General features: G+C 34.8%; 1 long non-coding RNA gene and 1 pseudogene across 2 annotated transcripts in view; one reads left to right on the forward strand and one right to left on the reverse strand.

The window, feature by feature from the left end:
* The window catches only part of LOC141580309 (uncharacterized), a 770,493-nt gene that overhangs the window by 202,320 nt on the left and 546,757 nt on the right, over positions 1-21,416 (reverse strand). For both annotated transcript variants that reach the window (XR_012512504.1, XR_012512515.1), the window contains exon 4: positions 10,891-10,977. This is a non-coding gene — a long non-coding RNA (uncharacterized LOC141580309). The remainder of the gene's footprint in view (positions 1-10,890; positions 10,978-21,416) is intronic.
* LOC120366310 (heterogeneous nuclear ribonucleoprotein A1-like) lies at positions 4,346-6,309 on the forward strand (annotated as a pseudogene).

Here is a 21,416-nt window from a genome sequence, read left to right on the forward strand (position 1 = left end):
CGAAACAGAAATTTAGGACATTTTCTGTAAGAACTCACTTTAAAAATAAAAATAAATAAAGAATGTGATAAAGGTCCTGTGGTTGTAATTACACATGCTCCATAACAGTCTCCACAGTTAGTCCATATCCTTCCTTTAGGAATCACAGGACACACAGTAGTCTAGATATAATCCAGCTAAACAAGAACAGAATGGGACAACTATCCTTTCGGTCTAAAACTTTCCATGCAGCCTAAGATTTAAGATTATGTTAGCTTTATTAGCAGCTGAATTAAATTCTTAACTCTTATAAAACAAAAATCTTCTGTTAGAACATAAGTATTTTAAATTCAAGTTGCCCCTTTCCATACTTAGAAAAATGACTCTGTATCTAAATGTAGGGGTTTGCATTTTTCCCTGTTAAATTTCCTACTCATAAATTTTATAAACTTTAGCATACGAATGGTATAGCATGAGCTCTTGAGTAAGACAGAGCTGAGATAATTTTTTTTTTAACCACTGAGTATGTGATTTAGTTTGTATATTTCTTATTTATAAGTGAGGATAACATCTATTTTGCTGGGTAGTTACAATAATCAAATGAGATGCAGTGTATAAAAGTGCCCATTCAGCACATAATAGCTACTCTAAAATGTGCTAATTAAAGTTATGATTATCATTTCTGCTCAATGTCATTGAAACCTTGATTCTGTCATCTTATATTTAAATAGCCATACTATATAGCCTCAGCCTCAATTTCATAACTGTGCTTTTTTTTTAATCTACATTCAGGTCATTGACACAAATGTTAAAAAGGAAAAAGAAATTGAGACAAGGTAGATAACTTGCTGCAATAAAGACTATTCTAGATTGAAACCTATTCATTAATCAATAATTGGTGCATAAATGTTCAGCCAGCTATGAACCAGCAAAAGCGGTGATTATTTAACTCCATACTGCCTACAACAAATGAAATTTTGTCAAATACCTTTCTCAAATTTATACAAATGTGCATGCACATACACAGAACAAATACAAATACAAATAACAAATATGGGCACTGTCATACTAACTTTTTTTTTTTTTTTTTTTTTTTTTTTTTTTTTTTGGAGACAGAGTTTCCCTCTTGTTGCCCAGGCTGGAGTGCAATGGTACAATCTCTGCTCACTGCAACCTCTGGCTTCAAGCAATTCTCCTGCCTCAGCTTCCTGAGTTCCTGAGTAGCTGGGATTACAGGTGCCCACCACCACACTGGGCTAATTTTTGTGTTTTTAGTAGAGATGGGGTTTCACCATCTTGGCCAGGCTTGTCTCAAACTCTTGATCTCAGGTGATCCACCCACCTTGGCCATACTAACTTTAAAATGAAATATCAAACAATTAAAGCAAGTCTTGTTGTCATTAAGCCTATACTAACTCCTTATAATTGCAAATTCTGCCACTAATTGCTAACAAAGGTTTTGCTTAGCTAGTTTATTCAGTATTTTTATTTCTGTCATCCACTATTTTCATCTTATTGAAAATTGATAGAACATTTTCTCACTTGATTTCCATGACTGTCTTGAGTTTATCTTTGATCACATCTTGAATTGTAATCTCTGGCGGGATTTCAATTAAGTAAAGCCTAAAGACTTAAATTAATTCAAGGGAGCTTCTCTTCTTTATCCTCTTCCCAAACTATATCTACTCTACTTCCACACCTTTGGTTATATTATACCTTATTTCTTGTTTTTCATTTAGTCATCTTTCAGCTCATTGAATTATGCCATAATATTTCTAGAGCACAGAGATTTCTGAACTACTCCAGAATTATTTGTTGTTTATTGTTATTGTTGTTTCTGCTCTAAAGAGATGAAATCTTGCTATGTTACTCAGATTGAATTTGAACCCGTGCTCAGGAGATCCTCCCATCTCACGTCCAGAGTAGTTGGAACTACAAGCATATATCACCATACCCAGCTCCATTATTTGTTTGTGCCACTTATTCAGCATCATAAACAATATAATGTATAATATTATACATTGGCTTTTCCCCTATATGCCTTATATTTAATTTTTATAACACCTGTTGTACTTTGATTACAAACTAGGATAAAAGGTAATTGTGAAGCCCAGTATGTAGTAAAAACACTGCTGCATTATGAATCGGACAATTGAACTCCCAAATCTCTAGAATTATTGAAGAGCCCCATAACATAACTGGGTCTCAGTTTCTTGATCTATAAAACATTGAAGTTGGATTATATGAACTTTAAATATGTCTTTGAATTTTAAACACTATAACTAGTGTAATAGCCTGTAAACTCCATTAAGCAGGAGGTATGTGTCCTGTTCACTATCGGCTTCCTGAGTACTCATTATAGTGAATAGCACACATTCATTCATTCACTCAAGAAATTTTCATTGTGTATAAGGAACAACACCTCAAGGTACTTGGGCTAAAGAAATAAACGAATTCCTTCCCTCATGGATTTCCTAGTGAGGAGAAATAGGTAAACCATATAATAGGTTAGAAGTTTATTAGTGTTACAGAGAAAAATCAAGCAGGGAAGGGAACAAGAATGCGAGTCTGGTTTTCAAGCTTCAATATGGTAGTCAGTGTGTGCCTCTCTGTGAAGGTTACCTTTGAGCAATGATTGGAAAGATAAGAGAGATGAGCCAGCAGACATACAGAGAAAGAATATTCCTGGAATCAGGAAGAGCCAATACAATTTCTGATTTTATAATTCACCAAGAAGAATCTAGAGTGGCTGGAGCTAAAGAACAGGTCAGAGACATAGCAGGTAGCCAGTGTGACAGGCCTCACAGCCATTGTGAAAGGCTGGCCTTGACTCTGTGTAAGACGGGAGCCCTTGGACATGTGAACTAAGAGATGGCATGATCTGTTCTTAGGGGGCTAACACTGGGTGCTAGGTTGAGATTAGACTGTAACAAGAACAAGGGTAGCAGTAAGGATAGGAGTTAGAGATGATGATGGCTTGACAAGCAGCAGAGGTGGTGGGAAGTAGCAGGATTCTGGAAATATTTGAAGATAACAGGATTTTTTGAGAGACAGAGAGAAATCAAGGGTGACACAAAGATTCTAGGACTAATTGAAAGGATAGAATTACTACTATTTACAATGTGGTAGAACAAGTTTGTAGGGGAAGACAGGAATTTAGTTATAAAATATTTGGTTTGAGATGTCTATTAGGCATCAGTAATTGTTCAGTAAGTGTATGTAGACTGATTAGAACTAATGTGTCTTGTATACTTTTTGCATATATCATATATAGTAATACAACTTTTAAGAACTGGTCTTCTAGAAAACTTCTCCTCCTAGTGTATCAGTCTTGGAACTTTAACAGTACAAAAGGCAGGAAAAAGAATTCCAGAATCTAGAAGTGAAGAGAATTTGATATGTAGTGATTGCCTGTGATCACCCCAATATGCAAAGTTAAGGCAAATTTCCATTATATTTTCACAGTATAGATTGGCATCCATTTGAGACAAATAGTCATTAGAATGTACAATCTGTATATATTTCTTTGATTATAATTGTAATGGGTAAAAAAAGCTGTTGTTTGTGAAAAATTTCAATAAATTTTCAAATGTTTGAAAACATATAGTTTCCAAAAGTACAAAAGCTGTTACAAATAGTAAAAACAAATGTTGTTTTTATTATTGAATTAAGCATAATAATTTTTAGTAAAGAAATGTTTCCTAGACTGAGGTCTTCAGTCATTAGATGATTATGTTTATACATGATCTCAAATAATCTCAGTATTGATAATGACAATTTATATGTTTATATATAAGTTAGCACAAATATATACATAAAGGAACACAATGTAGAATTATACACATGGGCAAGTATGTGTGTGTATGAAATCAATGCATTACAGAAGCTTTTTAAAGTAGGTTTTAGGTTTTATTTATTTTGTATATGTGTGTACCAAATATTTCCCCGAAAGAACACATGATAGAAGTTCAGGTTGTTTTCGTCTAGAAAGTGTGTGGGAAAAGGGGGTATTGTAAAAATTGTAAATAAAATCAAACTTTTATAGTATATAGTGTATCTCAATAATTACCCAAAATAAATTATCCCAAAGTTACTAAGAAAAAACATTTTATCATTCAACCTTAGTAAGTTTTGAAAGTATTTTTGTTTCTTCAACTTTTTCTTGGGATAATTCATCGAGCTTTATTCAAATAAAATGATAATATTATGTCTATTTAATATATTTTTCACATGCTCTGATAATAGTAAGAATTCTTGTGTTCTGTAAATATTTATAACACATTTATTTGCTTAAAATATTTTCATAGCCTTTCTGCCTGTGGACTCTGACTAAGAAGTATCGTTAAACTCTCTTCTCCCTGCAGTAATGTCTAAGTCAGAGTCTCCTAAAGAGCCTTAACAACCGAGGGAGCTCTTCATTGGAAAGTTGAGCTTTGAAACAACCAATGAGAGACTGAGGAGCCATTTTGGGCAGTGAGGAACACTCGCAGACTGTGTGGTAATGAGAGATCCAAACACCAGGTGCTCCAGGGGCTTTGGGTGTGTCACCTATGCCACTGTGGAGGAGGTGGAAGCTGCCATGAAAGTAAGGCCACATGAGGTGGATGGAAGAGTTGTGAAAGCAAAGAGAGCTGTTTCAAGAGGAGATTGTCAAAGACCAAGTGCCCACTCAATTGTAAAAAAGGTATTTGTTGGTGGCATTAAGGAAGAACATTTATATACCAATTAAGGAAGACAGTGAAGAACATCACCTAAGAGATTATTTTGAACATTATGGAAAAACTGAAGTGATTGAAATCATGATTGATCAAGGCAGTAGCAAGAAAAGGGGCTTTGCCTTTGTAACCTTTGACGACCATGATTCCATGGATAAGACTGTCTTTGCGAAGGATATGAAGAGGCACTTTTCAAGAGAAGACATTGATGCAGCCAACAAGCATATGAAAAAAAGCTCATCATCACTGGTCATTAGAGAAATGCAAATCAAAACCATATTGAGATACCACCTCATGCCAGTTAGAAAGGCAATCATTAAAAAATCTGGCAACAACAGATGCCAGAGAGGATGTGGAGAAGTAGGAATACTTTTACACTGTTGGTGGGAGTATAAATTAGTTCAACCATTGTGGAAGACAGGGTGGCGATTCCTCAAGGATCTAGAAATAGAAATACCATTTGACCCAGCAATCCAATTATTGGTTATATACCCAAAGGATTATAAATCATTTTATCATAAAGAAACATGAACACATATATTCATTGTGGCACTGTTTATAATAGCAAAGACTTGGAACCAACCCAAATGCCCATCAATGATAGATGATTTACAAGGACTATAAATCATTTTATTATAAAGACACATGCACACATATGTTCATTGTGGCATTGTTTACAATAGCAAAGACAAGGAACCAACCCAAATGCCCATCAATGATAAAGAAAATGTGGCACATATGCACCATGGAATACTATGCAGCCATAAAAATGGATGAGTTCATGTTCTTTGCAGGGACATGGATGATGCTGGAAACCATCATTCTCAGCAAACTGACACAAGAACAGAAAACCAAACACTGTATGTTCTCACTCCTAAGTGGGTGTTGAAAATTAAGAACACATGAACACTGGGAGGGGAACATCACACACTGGGGCCCATTGCGGGGTGGGGGCACTGGGAAGTGATAGCAGTGGGTGAGGGATTGGGAAGGATAACATTAGGAGAAATATGTAATGTAGATGATGGGGGAATGGATGCAGCAAACCACCATGGCATGTGTATGCCTATGTAACAATCCTACATGATCTGTACATGTACCCCAGAACTTAAAAAAATAAAATGAAAAAAAAAAAAAAAAAAAAAAAAGAATACCATACTTGGAATGGCCACAACTATGAAGTTAGGAAAGCCCTGTAAAGCAAGAGATGGTTAGTGCTTCATCCAGTCAAGGAGGTCAAAGTGGTTCTGGAAGATTTGGTGGTGGTCATGGAGGGGGTTTTGGTGGGAATGACAACTTTGGTGGTGGAAGAAACATCAGTGGTCATGATGGCTTTGGTGGCAGCCATGGTGGTGGTGGATATGGTGGCAGTGGGGATGGCTATAATGGATTTGGTAATGATGGAAGCAATTTTGGATGTGGTGAAAGCTACAATGATTTGGGCAATTATAACAATTAGTCTTCAAATTTTGGACCCAGGAAGGGAGGAAACTTTGGAGGCAGAAGCTCTGGACCATATGGTGGTGGAGGCCAGTACTTTGCCAAACCACGAAACCAAGGTGACTATGGCAGTTCCAGTAGCAGCAGTATCCATGAAAGTGGCAGAAGATTTTAATTAGGAAACAAAGATCAGCAGGAGAGGAGAGCCAGAGAAGTGACAGGGAAGCTACAGGTTACAACAGATTTGTGAACTCAGCCAAGCACAGTGGTGGCAGGACCCAGCTGCTACAAAGAAGACATGTTTTAGACAAATATTTATGAGGACTATATTTGTGACTACTTGCATAACAGGTAATTTTAGTTTCTGATTTGTGGAAAGTGTAAGGTATTCCAATAAAGGGCTTTAACATAGATTTTTTTTTTGCACCCATTCAGTTGATTGATAAATGTAATAGTCTGATTGTGATGCTGAATAAATGTCTTTAAAAAACATTTTCATAGTATACTTGGTCTTTTGGAAATGTTTAAGAATAGTAATTATTTTATCATTAACTGTATGGTATTTCAACATTTTGCAAGACAGACATTGAACATATCTTATTAAACGATGAAAATTCATTTCTGTGGTTTTCCCCTCTTTTAAAATATGTCACTTATCACAAGAAGGAACACTATGTGAATCCTTATCTAATGCCAGCACAATGCAAATACATAGTAAACATCATACCGGTATTTACTCAAAGCAATAACATTCAATTTTGAATAATGAATTCAACAGACAGAAACTTTCTAGAGAAGACATTCTAGAAATAGAACAAAATTCATTTAAAAAATATTCCACAGCCTAATTTACCTGGTAAGCAGAATAGAAGGGAATTGAAATGTCTTTTCAGTTATGTCCTGGAATTGTTTAGTGTCTAAAGTCAGAGTCCAAGAGTAAGGGAGGTGGAAAGGAATTGAACCTACCACATTTCTTGGCTTCACACCACTTCATGTTATTAAATACTCCATCTTTACTCAACTAAAATTGGAATGTACTAAAAATATACCCCGTGGCTCTGTGCTAGACATTTTACAGAAGCCATCTCCTTTAATCCTATATGCAAATATGTTCCTTCTGTTTCTATGCACATGCTTATAGGAACTGTGCATCAGCTCCAAATGTTGACACAGGCCAGAGGAACGATTCAAAGCTACACGGACGTGCATTTGCACATAACACAGTGCAAAGGTTTTCAACTTCTTTTAACCATCTCTCTTTACTTCAAATTCTATTTTACACAATTTGGTATTGCTTTGATTTAAATTGAGTGTGAGTGAGGAGGAAATTAGTTCACCACCCAACCTCTCCCTTCCTTCAACCTTTCCCCACTTCTCAACCAAGCTCCCCGGTAAAATCAATGGCAAAGTTTTAAAAACAGTGGTATAGGGCAAATGTCTTCTGCTAAGCTAGTCAGCTTCTAAAAAGCATTTCCTTTCAATCTTCATATCTATCATTTTAAAGTGAGAAAATAAGCTGATTATCTTAATTATGTATCATTTCCAACTTGAACTTCAAAACATCCTATGTGTCAGGCTAGTTAGAGACAGCTGAGTAAGCATAGTAGTTTAGGAAATGTATGGTCTTTAAAACAAACTGATTGGAGAATTCGGAGCCGTCAAATGAAAAACCAGAGTTGGAACTCCAACTATTTCACTCCATATCCTGTGCTTTTGTTGTCAGTATATAGAAAGCTACAGTAAGGTAAGTCATCAATAAGTTGGTCTTCATTATGGTCAGCTCACACTGGATAAAATTCTTAGTGGTAAAAATCCCCTTAAAACACAATATATTTCCTAAGACAAAAGTAAAGCAACGGGACATAATTATGTGCCTTAGCAATTGGCTGTTGTAACAAGTAACCACAGTGTTGGGCAACTTAAAACAACACAAATTTGTTATCTCACAGTTCTCAGTGTCGAAAGTCTGAAACAGATCTCACTGGACTAAAACTGAGGTGTTAGCAGGGCTGCATTTCTTTCTGGAGGCTGGAGGGATGAATTCATTTACTCACCTTTTTCAGCTTCCTGAAGCTGCTAGCATTTCTAGGCTCCTGGTCCCCTATAATCTCCAAAGCCAGCAATGTCCAATCTAGTCACCTCATACTGCCTCATTCTGAGACTAACTCTTCTGCCTCCTGTTTCCACATTTAAGAACCCTTGTGATCACATTCATCCTATCTGGATAATCGAGAATAGTCCTTATCTTAAAGTTGGTTAATCTTAAACTTGGTACCTATGCTAGGTACCAAAAGGTACCTAGGGTACCAAAGATTGGTACTTAGGCTAGGTACCAAACATAGCGTATTTTTAGGTTCCGGGAGTGAGGATGTGGTCATCTTTACGGGCCATTTTCTTCTGCCTACCACAGTGCCTGAAGGAAAAATGAGTGAATAGAATGAAGGTGCTTGGTCTAAGTGGAGTCTAGAAACATGAAGCGAAGGCAGTGGAAGAATCATCAGTGTTCATCTAAGTTTGTAGGTAGAGACACCAGATTAGGGTAATGCAAGCCTTACTGCACAGCCCTCTAATCACTACACAGCCACATCCTGTGATGACAGAGATCACCAGGATTTTCCATGGCCACACACCCTTTAGCCCAGTTTCCTGTGCTCTGAGTTCACACAGTAAATCATCTTAAAGGCTCTGAATTCAGGTTCTTAGAAATCATGATTCCAGGAAAGGCATGTGTCATATCAAAGAGCGAAATATGATCAGGTGGAAAAAAATCTGCCATCTCTATGTTTTAATATTCTGCTTTCTGTATTCATATCCCATAAAATTGAGAGCCTGATTAATTTTGAGACTGCTTAACAAAGGCAATTTTCTGGAACTTCAATCCTCAGACCAGACTCTGTTAAATACACTGTCCAAGAAATTAGCATGGTGCAAAAGCCAAGTAGTTATTTTACTCTGCTCTGTGATATACTTTGTCACTTTTTGTCTGCCATTTTCTTTTAGTAAACTTCTAAGATTTTTCAAGCAACATTACCCTAACCTAGATGTTGGTGATTATTTAGGATTAATCAGAACAGAAAGTAAAGTATTACTAAAATAAAAATATAAATCAAAGAGAAAATAATTTTGTCTGTACATATTTTATTTATGCTGAGCTTTAGAGACATACAGTGTTAATATGATGCAAAATACACTTTGTATTGACTGTGTAGCTGTTAAATGAGAAAAGTATCTTAGTTATAATTTTGAGAATTAACTATTTTTGAAGACTAGTGACTCTCTTTGAAAGTAGTCAAATTGAATTTTTCACTAAAACCACATAGCCTGAAAGATTATTAAATCAAGAAAAATGTTTACGCTTAATTTTTTCTGCAAATAAAGGCCCCTTTAAATGTGACCTTTAATTAATTTTATTATTTTTACTATTTTTAATATTTTCTTTGAAAATTTATCTCCATTATTAAAAGGGGGAAAACAAACAAACAAAAAAAAATGCACAGGTTTCCTTATACCCATTATTAAAGTTGTATCATAGCTGCTCTTCTAGCTTAGATATTTTCACCCCTTTAGCTTGGAATCAGGAGGATCCAGTTCAAAAAGGATACTTGAAGCTTGTGAAGTAGTGTATTTTGCGGGCTTTTTGTTTTTGTGATTTTGGAGTTTTATTTATATCTCTCTCCAAGTAACATGTAGATTCTTATCCATGTACATAGTCAAATTCCTATAAAGTCAATATCCCATGTCTTGGCTCTCCTTCTCTGGATTCCAGATCAAAGCAATCTGTCCTGTATGCTTACAAATTCATTCCATACACAAAAGGACTGTAAGATCATAGTGGATATCTATTCTCAAATATCATATTTATCTTATCAGCATCAGTAACAAATGGGAGTTTGTTACAAATGTATCATCTTGAGTCTTACACTAGAACTCTGAATAAAAATCTGCATTTTAACAAGAACCCCAAAGTGATTTTTGAGCTCATTAATGTTTCAGAAGCGTTAGAGATAAAGCCTTGGCCCTGAGATATGTTTTCAAATACTTTGTCTATTTTATCCAATTTATCTGCATATAGGCAGATCTTGATTTTTTAAATTCAGTCTTATAATCAAAGTCTTTTAATTGGAGTGTTTCTGTTCTAATTATTGTAAGTATTGATATTGTTCCAAATACTAACATACATTTTGTTCCACAGATCTTTATCTGCCCTTTTTTGATGAGCAATATGTTTTTCTAATATTTGATTTGTATTTCCTCCACAAATTCTTGAGTTATCCTCTTTATACAATTTCTCTCTGACTGCCCTAGAGATTACTATATGCATGTTTTGCTTATCTACAGTCAAACAATGTATAAAATTTGCAACAGTATAATCCCATTTTTTCCTGTCCTTTGTGCTTTTCTTATATGTCTTCTAAATATGCTTTTAATGCTACAATACAATATTGTTCCTTTTTGCTTTAAATGATAACCCTTTAGAGAAATTTCAAGGTATTTTTAAAAAATTTCATAGTGTGTGTGTGTATTTGTGTGAACTTCCCTTTGGCCTAGTATTCTTTCAGAAATTTTATGTACATTCAAAAATAGGGGCTTTTAAAAACACATTTACATACTATTCAAAATGTACTATGCCTTGATACTTTCAATTTTATATGTGTCAGAAACTTTGCATATATTGTATTAGTCTGTTCTCATGCTGCTAATAAAGGCATACTCAAGACTAGGTAATTTATATAGAAAAGAGGTTTAATGGACTCACAGTTCAGCATCTGGGCAGGCCTCATAATCACGGCAGAAGGCAAAGGAGACACATCAGCCCTGCATCAGTTTTAAAATCAAGAAAGACCTGTAATTCAAAGTTAAGAAAATATGTTATATTTTGATTAGCCAATAGAAGGCAGAATTCTCTTCATAAACAAGATTGGGAATTAGAGCACATTGTTAAAAAATAGTTATGAAAAAGAAGATAAAGTGTGCCTATATGTTTATTTTGCTCAATGTATATCCTCTCTTAAATAGGTTTTTTAATTTTTTTTTTTTTTTTTTTTTTAGTCCAGTATGGGGTGCAGCATCAAGATTATAGCTCACTGCAACCTTAAACTCCTTAGCTCAATTGATCCTCCTGCCTTGGCCTCCAGAAGCGCTGGTATTACAGGTGTAAGCCACCATGCCTGACTTGGTAGTTTTGTTTGTTGATTTATTGGTTTTTTGAGACAGAGTCTTGCTCTGTCACCAGGCTGGAGTGCAATCTCGGCTTACTGCAACCTCCACCTCCTGTGTTCAAGTGATTCTCCTGTCTCAGCCTCCTGAGCAGCTGGTACTTCAGAAGTGTGCCACCATGCTCAGCTAATTTTGTATTTTTAGTAGAGATAGGGTTTCACCATGTTGTCCAGGATGGTCTCAATCTCCTGAACTCATGATCTACCATCTCGGCCTCCCAAAGTGCTGGGATTACAGGCTTGAGCCACTGTGCCCGGCTGAACTGGTGTTCTTTGAGTTGGTAAGCCTTGATATTTTAATAAAGATTACTATTCTGATTTTAAAAAGTGTAATTAAATGGAAGTATACCAACTTCTCTACCTAACAATTAAATTTAGCTATTTGGATGAAGTTCAAGATACATAGAAATATTAACTGTTGATTAATTTTAAATACATGCATGGCTATTGATGGGTTATAAAGCATGAATTTTAGCCCCCTGTAGAGTGGGAAGAACATTCTAATGATATGCCTTTACAACATGTGGCATATGATATCTAGCAAACACCCTCCTAGAATTATGCCTGTAGCATGCAAAAAGACCAATTTTGTTAAGAAAACAAACAGACACTTAATGTGAAACGGAGTCTCTACCACTACAGTTATGTGGTCCTCTGCCAGAGATATTATTGAAAAGTTTCATAAGGAAGTAGAAAATTGGTGATGACCTTTAAAGTCCATTTAACCTCTAAAATTATTTGATTCTATACCTTCAATAAATTGGCACTTGTATGACATAATACCTTGCTGATTTTCACTTGTGTAGGAAAATGATGCAGTTTTAACAGAATAGCATTCTGACCCACTTATTCTGCCTTTCTGAATAATTCTTATTTTATTAGTAGTTGTAAGTAGTATAGGTAGATGTGTATGGAAACATACAGGCTTTGAAAACTGAATTGATGACACCTGAAAGTGAAGTCAACTTCATTGTAAAAATACAATTAAAATAGGGGTTACTAAATTAGAGCACTATCCCAAACAAGACTCAGACAATGAAATTTTAGTTGCTGAAAATGACACGTGTTATTATTTTGTGAAACCAGACGCCTTCTTCCTCACTGTTGAAGCTGTGTGAATTGGAGTCACCCATTGCCTGTTGCCTCAAAACTATTTTTATTATCCATCACCCCATTAAATGAGAGTCCAGTTAAATTTGATATTATTCTAATAATTTTTTTATCATGCTGGCAACTTGATTTATTACTTTATCCTTTGTTACTGCATTTTCCACATTTTATTGTAAAAATAATAAAACCACATTCTGGACAAGTGTTATTAAATTTTAGAATGACATCTTTGCTTTCACAGACATGATTTAAATGGTAACATTTATTTTTTGATAGCTTATGAAAAAGCATTTTTTTTCCTTTTGTTCATAACTAAAGGATAATTTGTGGATCCTGAACAAGTTTTTCCTATTTTTCCTCTTTCCTACTACCCACCTTCCTTCTTTTCATCTAATTGTTCTACTTCTTCCCTCAAGGCACTTTCAATCCACTAAGTTCTAAGGCAATATTTTCTACTTACGATAAATTTAATGTTTCTTTGCCTTCAAGCACTTGATACATAGAATTTGCTTTATATCATAAGGTTTGAATAAGTATTTATTAAGTATTCACCATATGAAACGTAACGGTGGATGATTAAACAAGGTGAATATAAAATAGATTAAATCAATGGTTGGCATCTAAGGGAAAACATCTGCTATGCTTCTTTCTGTTAAGAGCTACATGAAATATCAAAATAAGAACTGAAAGTCAGTGTTTGAAAGTTTGGTTATCTATTAGTAATGGTTTTACAAGAGTATCCACTTTAGCTATATATAATGTCCCCCCCAACACACACACATATATATATGTTATGTGTGTGTGTGTATGTGTGTGTGGTGTGTATGTGGATATATGTATATATGTATGGATATATATAGATGGATATATATATAGATAGATAGATAGATAGATAGATAGAGGCAGCTCACTGAGTCTCTGCAAGGACCCAAGACTTTTTAGGACTAGAGATTCCAGCACCTAGATTAGATTGCAGACTACTCTAGTGCAGACTTTGCAGTAGCCACCTCCAAGTTCAAACCCTGGAACTCCCAAAGCCAACGCCACGCACAGGATGCTCTGACCACCAGGTATCTCTTCAACATAAGTTGTATCTTCCCATATAAATTCTTCCCAGCATCCTCTTTCTCACATCACTTTCTCCTGAATCAGACTCTCATGTGTGTTTGTCTAATTGAAAGAGACCTGGATATTCTTCTAATTTCTGTTTTTAAGGATATTATGAAAAGAAGGGTTTCTGACTTGGGTAGGCAGGACCTCTAATGTACTAAATTCCTCTAATGCAGGATGAGTATTTAAAAGATGCCAAGCCAAGCACAAATAGTTAAATAGACACTGGAAATCCAAAAACAGACTTTTGAGAGCATGCTTAAAGAACTTATTGGCCAGCCCCAGTGGTTTATACCTGTAATCCCAACACTTTGGGACACTGAAACAGGAGGATGACTTGAGGCTAGTTCAAGATCAGCCTGGGAAACATAGTGAGATATCACTTCTAAAATATTTTATTTTTATTTTATTTTTTTAATTTTCATTGCATTTTAGGTTTGGGGGTACATATGAAGAACATGCAAGATTGTTGCATAGGTACACACATGGCAATGTGATTTGCTGCCTTCCTCCCCATCACCTATATCTGGCATTTCTCCCCATGCTCTCTCTCTCCAACTCCCCATCCCCTCACCGTCCTTCTACTAAAATAAAATAAATTTAAAAACTAATTTAATATCAATATTGTGATTGAATAATATCACAGTCCCGTCACCTAGCAATCTCATGAGAAACAATTAGTGATGAGAAAAAAATTTTAATCAAGAAAGAAAATACTATCTAAGGAAAAATAATTCTTCAGGAAAGGGAGTGGGAGCCAAGAGAAAGTAGGGGCAGTACAGAATGCCTTTGTGAAAACTATTTTTTTTTCTGCCACAGAAATATCAAGGATATTGTTTGGTCATAACGCCTCAACCTCTTCTTGGTGAAATGCATTCAACTGAAACTTTAGATTATATATCAGAAAACTCGACTCTACTTCTGTAATGAAATTCTGTGGGAAGAAATCATTAACCTGATTGGCATTTGCTTTATAGTTCATGTATTCTGGAATTTGAGGTGCATCTGAAAACACAAGCCATTTTCAACACCTATGGAAGTGTGCCACAGAGCTCTTTACTGCCTGTCAACATCTTTACACAAAGGAAACAAGGCTAAGGGTTTTTGTTGTTGTTTTTTTTTTTTTTTTTTTTTTTAATTGCTGCTGCAAACTGCCTAGGCATTGAATATATTCTATTCAGCAGCAGGAACTGAAACCTTGTCAAGATCGTGCTGCTTTGGAGACAAGCTAAATGACTTCCACAGTATCAACAAAAGCCACAGCATGAGGGCAGTTGATCTACTGTGTTAAAGAAAGCCCAATCCATCTGACCCGGGAGATTTCATAAAGACCTATCATCTCCTGCTAGTCACTGGGTATATTGGTATGGCATGCTGATCCCCTCCATGTCTCTTAGCAAAGGAGGTCCAAGTAGGTACTCTGCTGGGGTAGTTTCTAGATACTGTAGGAAGGAGAGTACAAAATAAAAAACAAATAACAACAACAGCGAAACAGTGCTCTAGCATGGAGAGGAGCAAGGAAACAAAGGAAAAATCACATTTGAGAAATTTGCGATTTCAGCCACCACCATTATAACTAAGTTTGACTTTGCTCTCAATTAACGTTTGCCCGTAAGCTTTTAGCTTTTCTTCTAGTGCCGATATTCTACTATTTTCTTTTTTGATGGCTGATATTTGTCATGGAAAGTTCTCAGAAGGCACTATAAAGGATTTTGTCCTAATTATTATTATTTTTAAACCAGGATTTCACCAGTTTTATTATCAATATAGATGTCAGCAGACCAGGTCAGAATCAGCATGGATTTAGCTTGGTGAGATGTTTGTCCTTATTCTATTTAGATATCTAAAGCCAGGAGAAAGGTTTGAAACCTGGCTCTGCTGCCTTTTTATTTTATTTTTAGTGTATTTTTTGTGTTTCTGAGCCTCAGTTTTTTCAACTACCCAATGTAAACAAACAAAATAAAATAAGAAGTTAATGTACAAGGTTTTCAGTATTAAATAAGGAAAGAACTTCTGAAGGCACCAATGGTTAATGCTTGAAACAGTGTAATGAGTCAGCATACATCAGCAAGATCTAGGTGCAGTTCACTATGGAATCTGCATAAATAGCAAACATAATATGTACTGAAATTAGAAAACTCCATCAAACTATAGTTTTCCTGTAAGCCAAAAGTATATTTAAACATTAATTCCCATCTTGCATTTTCTCTTTGAAAATCATTTTTCTATTTGAAACTCAGTGACCATTATCTTTTTACTCTATTCTCTTGGCCTTCATCATAATGTACATACTAGAGTTTAATTTAAATGAATTCTGATTTCAATCACATTCCAAAGGCCTTTCATGAAGAAATCATTGTGAATATGTATGACAAAAACATTCTAAGAAGAACATATATCCCTTTTTTAGGTGAGAATTCTCATTATGCTTTAAATTATTTTTAAAATATATATGATACATAGTTATATAATGTGTTTTGCTATTCTTAAGCTGGTAATATAATGAAGATCTGTATAAAATTTTATGCGTCATATGGCAAAACAATTTCAACTTTTATTAGAGAAGTGAGGAATAATGATTTCTCAGAGGTTTTTGACTTCTGACAGTTCTAAAGCTCCTTGTAATAATGAATGATTGCTAGTTGAAATATTGAATTAATACATTAGAATAATGTTTGCCAAATGAAAACTTAAGTGACTGAAAAGAATGAGTTTCTTCTGGCTAATTTTTGTCCACTGTCAGATAAGATGTGAAACTGTAGACCTGAACACCTGTTGAGACCAAAGAAGCATGGGCACTCACACTAAGACAGAGATAAGCTGCATGACCCAAGCCGAAATCCATTATGTAATTACATTTTTTAACACAACATATTCATGTTACTTCAATTAAATATTATATTTCTCATTTTCATTTTCTTGCACTATTTTTGCTTTCTGTTTCCATTTTCCTTTTAGGTTTGACGTGAAAATTAAATAGCTACTGATTTATTCAGTAAGATTGGCATTATTTTAGCTGTAGAAAATAATATCTATAGTGTGTCATATGAAACAAGCAGACGGCAAAGCTGAAATATTAATTGATTGTTCAAAAGGTAAATCAAAAATGGAATCAGGAGCTCTGAGCAAGATGATAAAAGCTGGGCTTTAAAAGATATTTTAATAAAAAAAGGTTAAAGCTAAAGAAAGCCTGTGTTACATTTAGTCCAGCGGTCAGCTAACCTTTTTTGTTAAGGGCTGGGTAGTAAAAATGTGGGCCTTGTAGGCCATATGGTCTCTGTCACAACTACTCAACTCTGCCAGTATAGAGGGAAAACAGCCATAAACAATACTTCAGTGAATGAATGTGGCTGTGTTCTAATAAAAGGGTATTTACAAAAACAAATGATAGACCAGATTTGGCCTGTGAGCTACAGTTTGTGGATTCTTGCTCTAATCTTCTATTTTAGGAGTGGAAAATCAGGTTCAGAGGAATTCAATAACATATTTAACCAAAATCCCTAAAAACCCTATCACAGCTCAAACTACAGCCAATCTTCCATGTATCATCACCTATTTTTTTCTCTTACGTCATTGTTACATAAATGAGCCAAAAATTGCATCTGTGTATTGGCCTCCAAGCTTGTTTATTCCTTCACTGCAGGCTGAGAGCTGTTAGCTCAAAAGCCTACTGGCATGAGATTCAAATTTTTGCACATTTAATTATTTTAAAAATAGCCTAAATAAGCAAGTGTTTTGCATACAGAGACTGCTTTGTATACCTCAGGAACCTTAGAAAAAATTGTTATCTGTTGATAAAATAAGTATTTTCAGTGGTAAGGTCCCAGGCCACTGCTACCTTTCAGAGTCCTCTGACCCATAGACTTCCTGCTTTCTTAAATATCACCTTAATATGAATCACCTTATGACTTAATATCACCTTAAATGTCACCAGGACATTTAAGCCCCTCCTCAGATTCCCTTCTCCTATGGGATTTCTCTTCCCTCTCTAAGCCCCCTCCATTTCTGAGTAGCAGACCCCTACACCTCAGCATCTGGACAAATTCCTTTGGAGAGCAACTCCCACTACTTGCCAACCTGACAAGGCATTGCCCAGTAGAGCTTGGTATGCTACAGCCTGTCATTGTCATATTTTTACATTGGCCAGTCCCCAAGTCCATCAAACCCCTATAATCGTAATTCATAAAAAGCAAACAAAACAGAAAACAAGAACATTTTAGTTGTCTTCAGATTTTAAAAAAATTTCTCCAATATACTTAGTTTTTTACTAAGGGAGATGATTTCTATAAAGTATCAGAAATCATTTTGCTATAAAATAAAAATAAATACTAGTTGTGTAGATTAGGATTAGCGTTCAGAAAATATTCACTCTTCATGACCACCATTACATGGAATGACTACACTTCCTATCACATTTACTTTGGGCTTAGTCATGTGGCTTGCTTTGACCAATAGAATGTTAGTACAGGTAACATGAACAGAGGCTTGAAACATGCTTGCACAATTTAGACAGATCTTTTGATTCCTGCCTTTCACCATGAAAGGAACATGCCTTGGCATTCACTGGGTAAGAAGACTGAGACTAATAGAACTGGACATCTAATAGAACACAACCTAGATCACCTGAATCCAAGCTAACCCACCAATGGTTGGATAATAAACAGATATTTATGGTTGAATGCCACTGATCTTTTGTAGTTATAGATTATGAAACATTATTGTATCAGTAACTAACTGCAGAAAAATTGCTACCAAGAAGTAACGTGCTACTGTAACAAAAACCTAAAATACATGGTATTGACTTGAGAACATAGACAGCAAGGTAAAGAAACATAGAAGGCTGAACAACAGTGACTCATGTTACATGGTAGTGAGATATTTGGTAAAAGTGCTGCCTAAAGTAACCTGACAGCAGGAAATGTTCCCAATAATTTTGTAAAATTGGATGGTGAGGATTTGAAAGTATGTTGTAAGTGTGAAGTTTGAGTGACTACAGCTTGTTGCGTTTGTTAAAATAATCCAAAAAAGTGATAATGATCAGAATAATATTGACTGACAAGATAATTTAGAAGGAAAACAAAGAGTTTATACATTTTAGTGTCAGAATATGAAAGCAATTTCCACAAAATTCAAGGTATGGCATTTAAACATAGCCTCAAAAGACCAAACCCAGGATACAAGCAGTATAAAATGGGCTCAAGATAAAGACCAAATCAAGAGTGTGGCTGCAACTCCATCTGTTAACCCTCTTTAAAATATTTAGCTGGTGTCAAGTAGACCTTTCTCCTAGATGTAAATGCACTCAGAAAGATTAAATGCCTGTTACTCAGAAACTTGCATCCAAATTACCTGAAATTAAATATATAGAGAGGTGTATCTAAAAAAGACTCATGGAGGTAGATTTTGCCAAAGAAATTGATCAACTTTTGAAAAAGAGATGTGCTAGCAAAAGTGCTGTGAATCAGGTCTAAAAAATCAAAATATTTCAGATCCAAAAATACATCTGGTTCTCAATGTTGCAAAGGAAGGGGACAGATCAGAAAGTCTTTGGCTGCCAGAAAGGTCATACTTTTCCATGTTAACTCTGAAAATGTGGGCAAGGAAGATAATAGAAAAGGAAGTACATCCCAAAAGTGGGGTCAAGAGCTGGAGAGAGCAATGGCCTTGGGTACCATCCTCAGGTAGCAAAACCAGGGCTAGTGAAGGCCTATCCTTGGGGTAGGATGACCTGGCAGCATCTTCACAGTAGAATTTCAGAATTTCTATGGTCATCTGACTCCTATGTGTATCCCACTTTTCATCTTTTTTTTTTTCAATTAAGCATTAAAAAAAGAACAACTGGAATTAACAAATAGGTAGACTTGAATATAAACATAAGCACTACATGTCAAAATTTAAAGAATGCAGATGTAGCCACAGAAGTGAGAACTGAAATTATACTCTTAAATATATTTAACAAAACAAGTAAGTTTAAAAATAAATGATTTTAGCATTCAGCCTACAAAGCTATCCTTAGAATAAAAGGTTTGTTTTACTCAGCTTGCCTATGAGATCAATTCAGGTTGTAGTTCCTTTTTTTTTTTTTTTTTTTCTTGTATTTCGTGCTGAATTCCATTGAAGAATAAACCACAATTAGTTTATCAATTCTCCTGTCAATGGGAAGGTGAATTGCTTCTAATTTTTAGATGCTATAAATAAAGCTGCTATGAAAATCCAAACAGAATTATTTTTGTAGACTTTTTCACCTCTTGTATTAATATATAAAAATTGTATTACTGGGTCAAATGGCAGGTGGAGTTTTAACTTTATAAGAAATCGGCAACCCTTTTGCCAAAAGTACCATTTAGATTCTAAGCAGCTTCAAGTTTCTGAAAGGAGAAACAATTTCAACAATTTTTGGTGAGGGATATGATTGCATACCAATAAAATAATCAGAAAATTATTTAAAACCAGTACAAGTTTACAGTTTTAAGCCCAACATCTTAAAATGCAGCTTTTCTATCTACTAGGATCTATGAATTTTAAAAATATAATGAAAGCATTCCATTACAAAAATAATTAAACCATATATTTTAAATCATAATAAGAAAAGCATTTAAAGAAGAAATACGTAAGTATCATGAGTGCAATCAGGAAACTTTAGTGAAGAATATAAAAGGATATAATTAGTGGTAAAATGTGCTATATTTCTATTAGTGAAAATGAAGCTCTCCTCAATTAAATCTGTGAATTCAGTAAAATTGTAATCAGGAGTGCAATAGATACATAACAGAAAATTATAAACATATTAAAATATATATGGAATATTATAAATTAATTTGAATTATATCTATTATATGTAATACAAGGAATAAACTATTTCAGAAAGAAAAGTACAAGAAATGTAAAGCTAATTAATACAATAAGGATATTTGTATGAAGGCATGTAATGAGATGGTATTAGTGTAATAACTCACAAATATCTGAGAATAATACATTTATTTAAATAATTGCATTGATTACCCACTTATAAGCAAACAAAGTTAGAATTTAATTCAAACAAGTCACTAAAATGCACATATTTCAGAGGGAGGGGGAGGAGAGAGATATTAATCTTAAATTTATATTTAAGAGTTTATTCCTTTGCTTTAATCACTGAGTGTAAGAGTATAAGGAAAACCGAGAAATTATCTAGTTCAGTTTTTTTCAAATTGTTTTGTAATATAATAATATTGTAAAAATACGACTTGAGAAGAAAACAGAGCCTAAAAGAAGGTAAGGGATTCTGAAAGCTCTTTGAAAAAAAAAAAAGAGAGAGAGAGAGAGAAAGAAGATGAGCTTGTGAGGTGGACTCCTAGCTTCAACAAGAAAAATTCAGTTTAGTTTGTTTTACAATTAGTGATTCCATGTGAGCTTTCACTATGAAAATGGTTCCATGTTGACAGATCAGTATATAGTATGCAGTTGATAGATTAGATGGATAGATAGATAGGTAGATAGATAGACTACGTGTTTCTGATCTGATATATCATTCTGATTTTTCCATTTGCAGAAACAGAGATCCAAAGGCTTAAGTTCCTTTCTTATAGACATCCAACTAGAAATCAGCAGCATCTGAATTTTAACATATAACTCTTTATCCTAAGGAAAACAATCAGAGGCTATGGCTTGCCTTGAGTCACCCTCAGGTTCTCAGCTTCCTTCCATTTTCTTTTTGATCAACATATATATTTACACATGGCTTACACTTACTGTATGGATGAATACATCTGTGAGCCTGTCTAAATCCAAAATTAGCTGATCTGCGGTACACACACACACACACTCTCTCTCTCTCTCTCTCTCTCTCACTCACTCACAAGTGTGC

The sequence above is a fragment of the Saimiri boliviensis genome, chromosome 1 (genome assembly GCF_048565385.1).
Source record: "Saimiri boliviensis isolate mSaiBol1 chromosome 1, mSaiBol1.pri, whole genome shotgun sequence".
NCBI lineage: Eukaryota > Metazoa > Chordata > Mammalia > Primates > Cebidae > Saimiri > Saimiri boliviensis.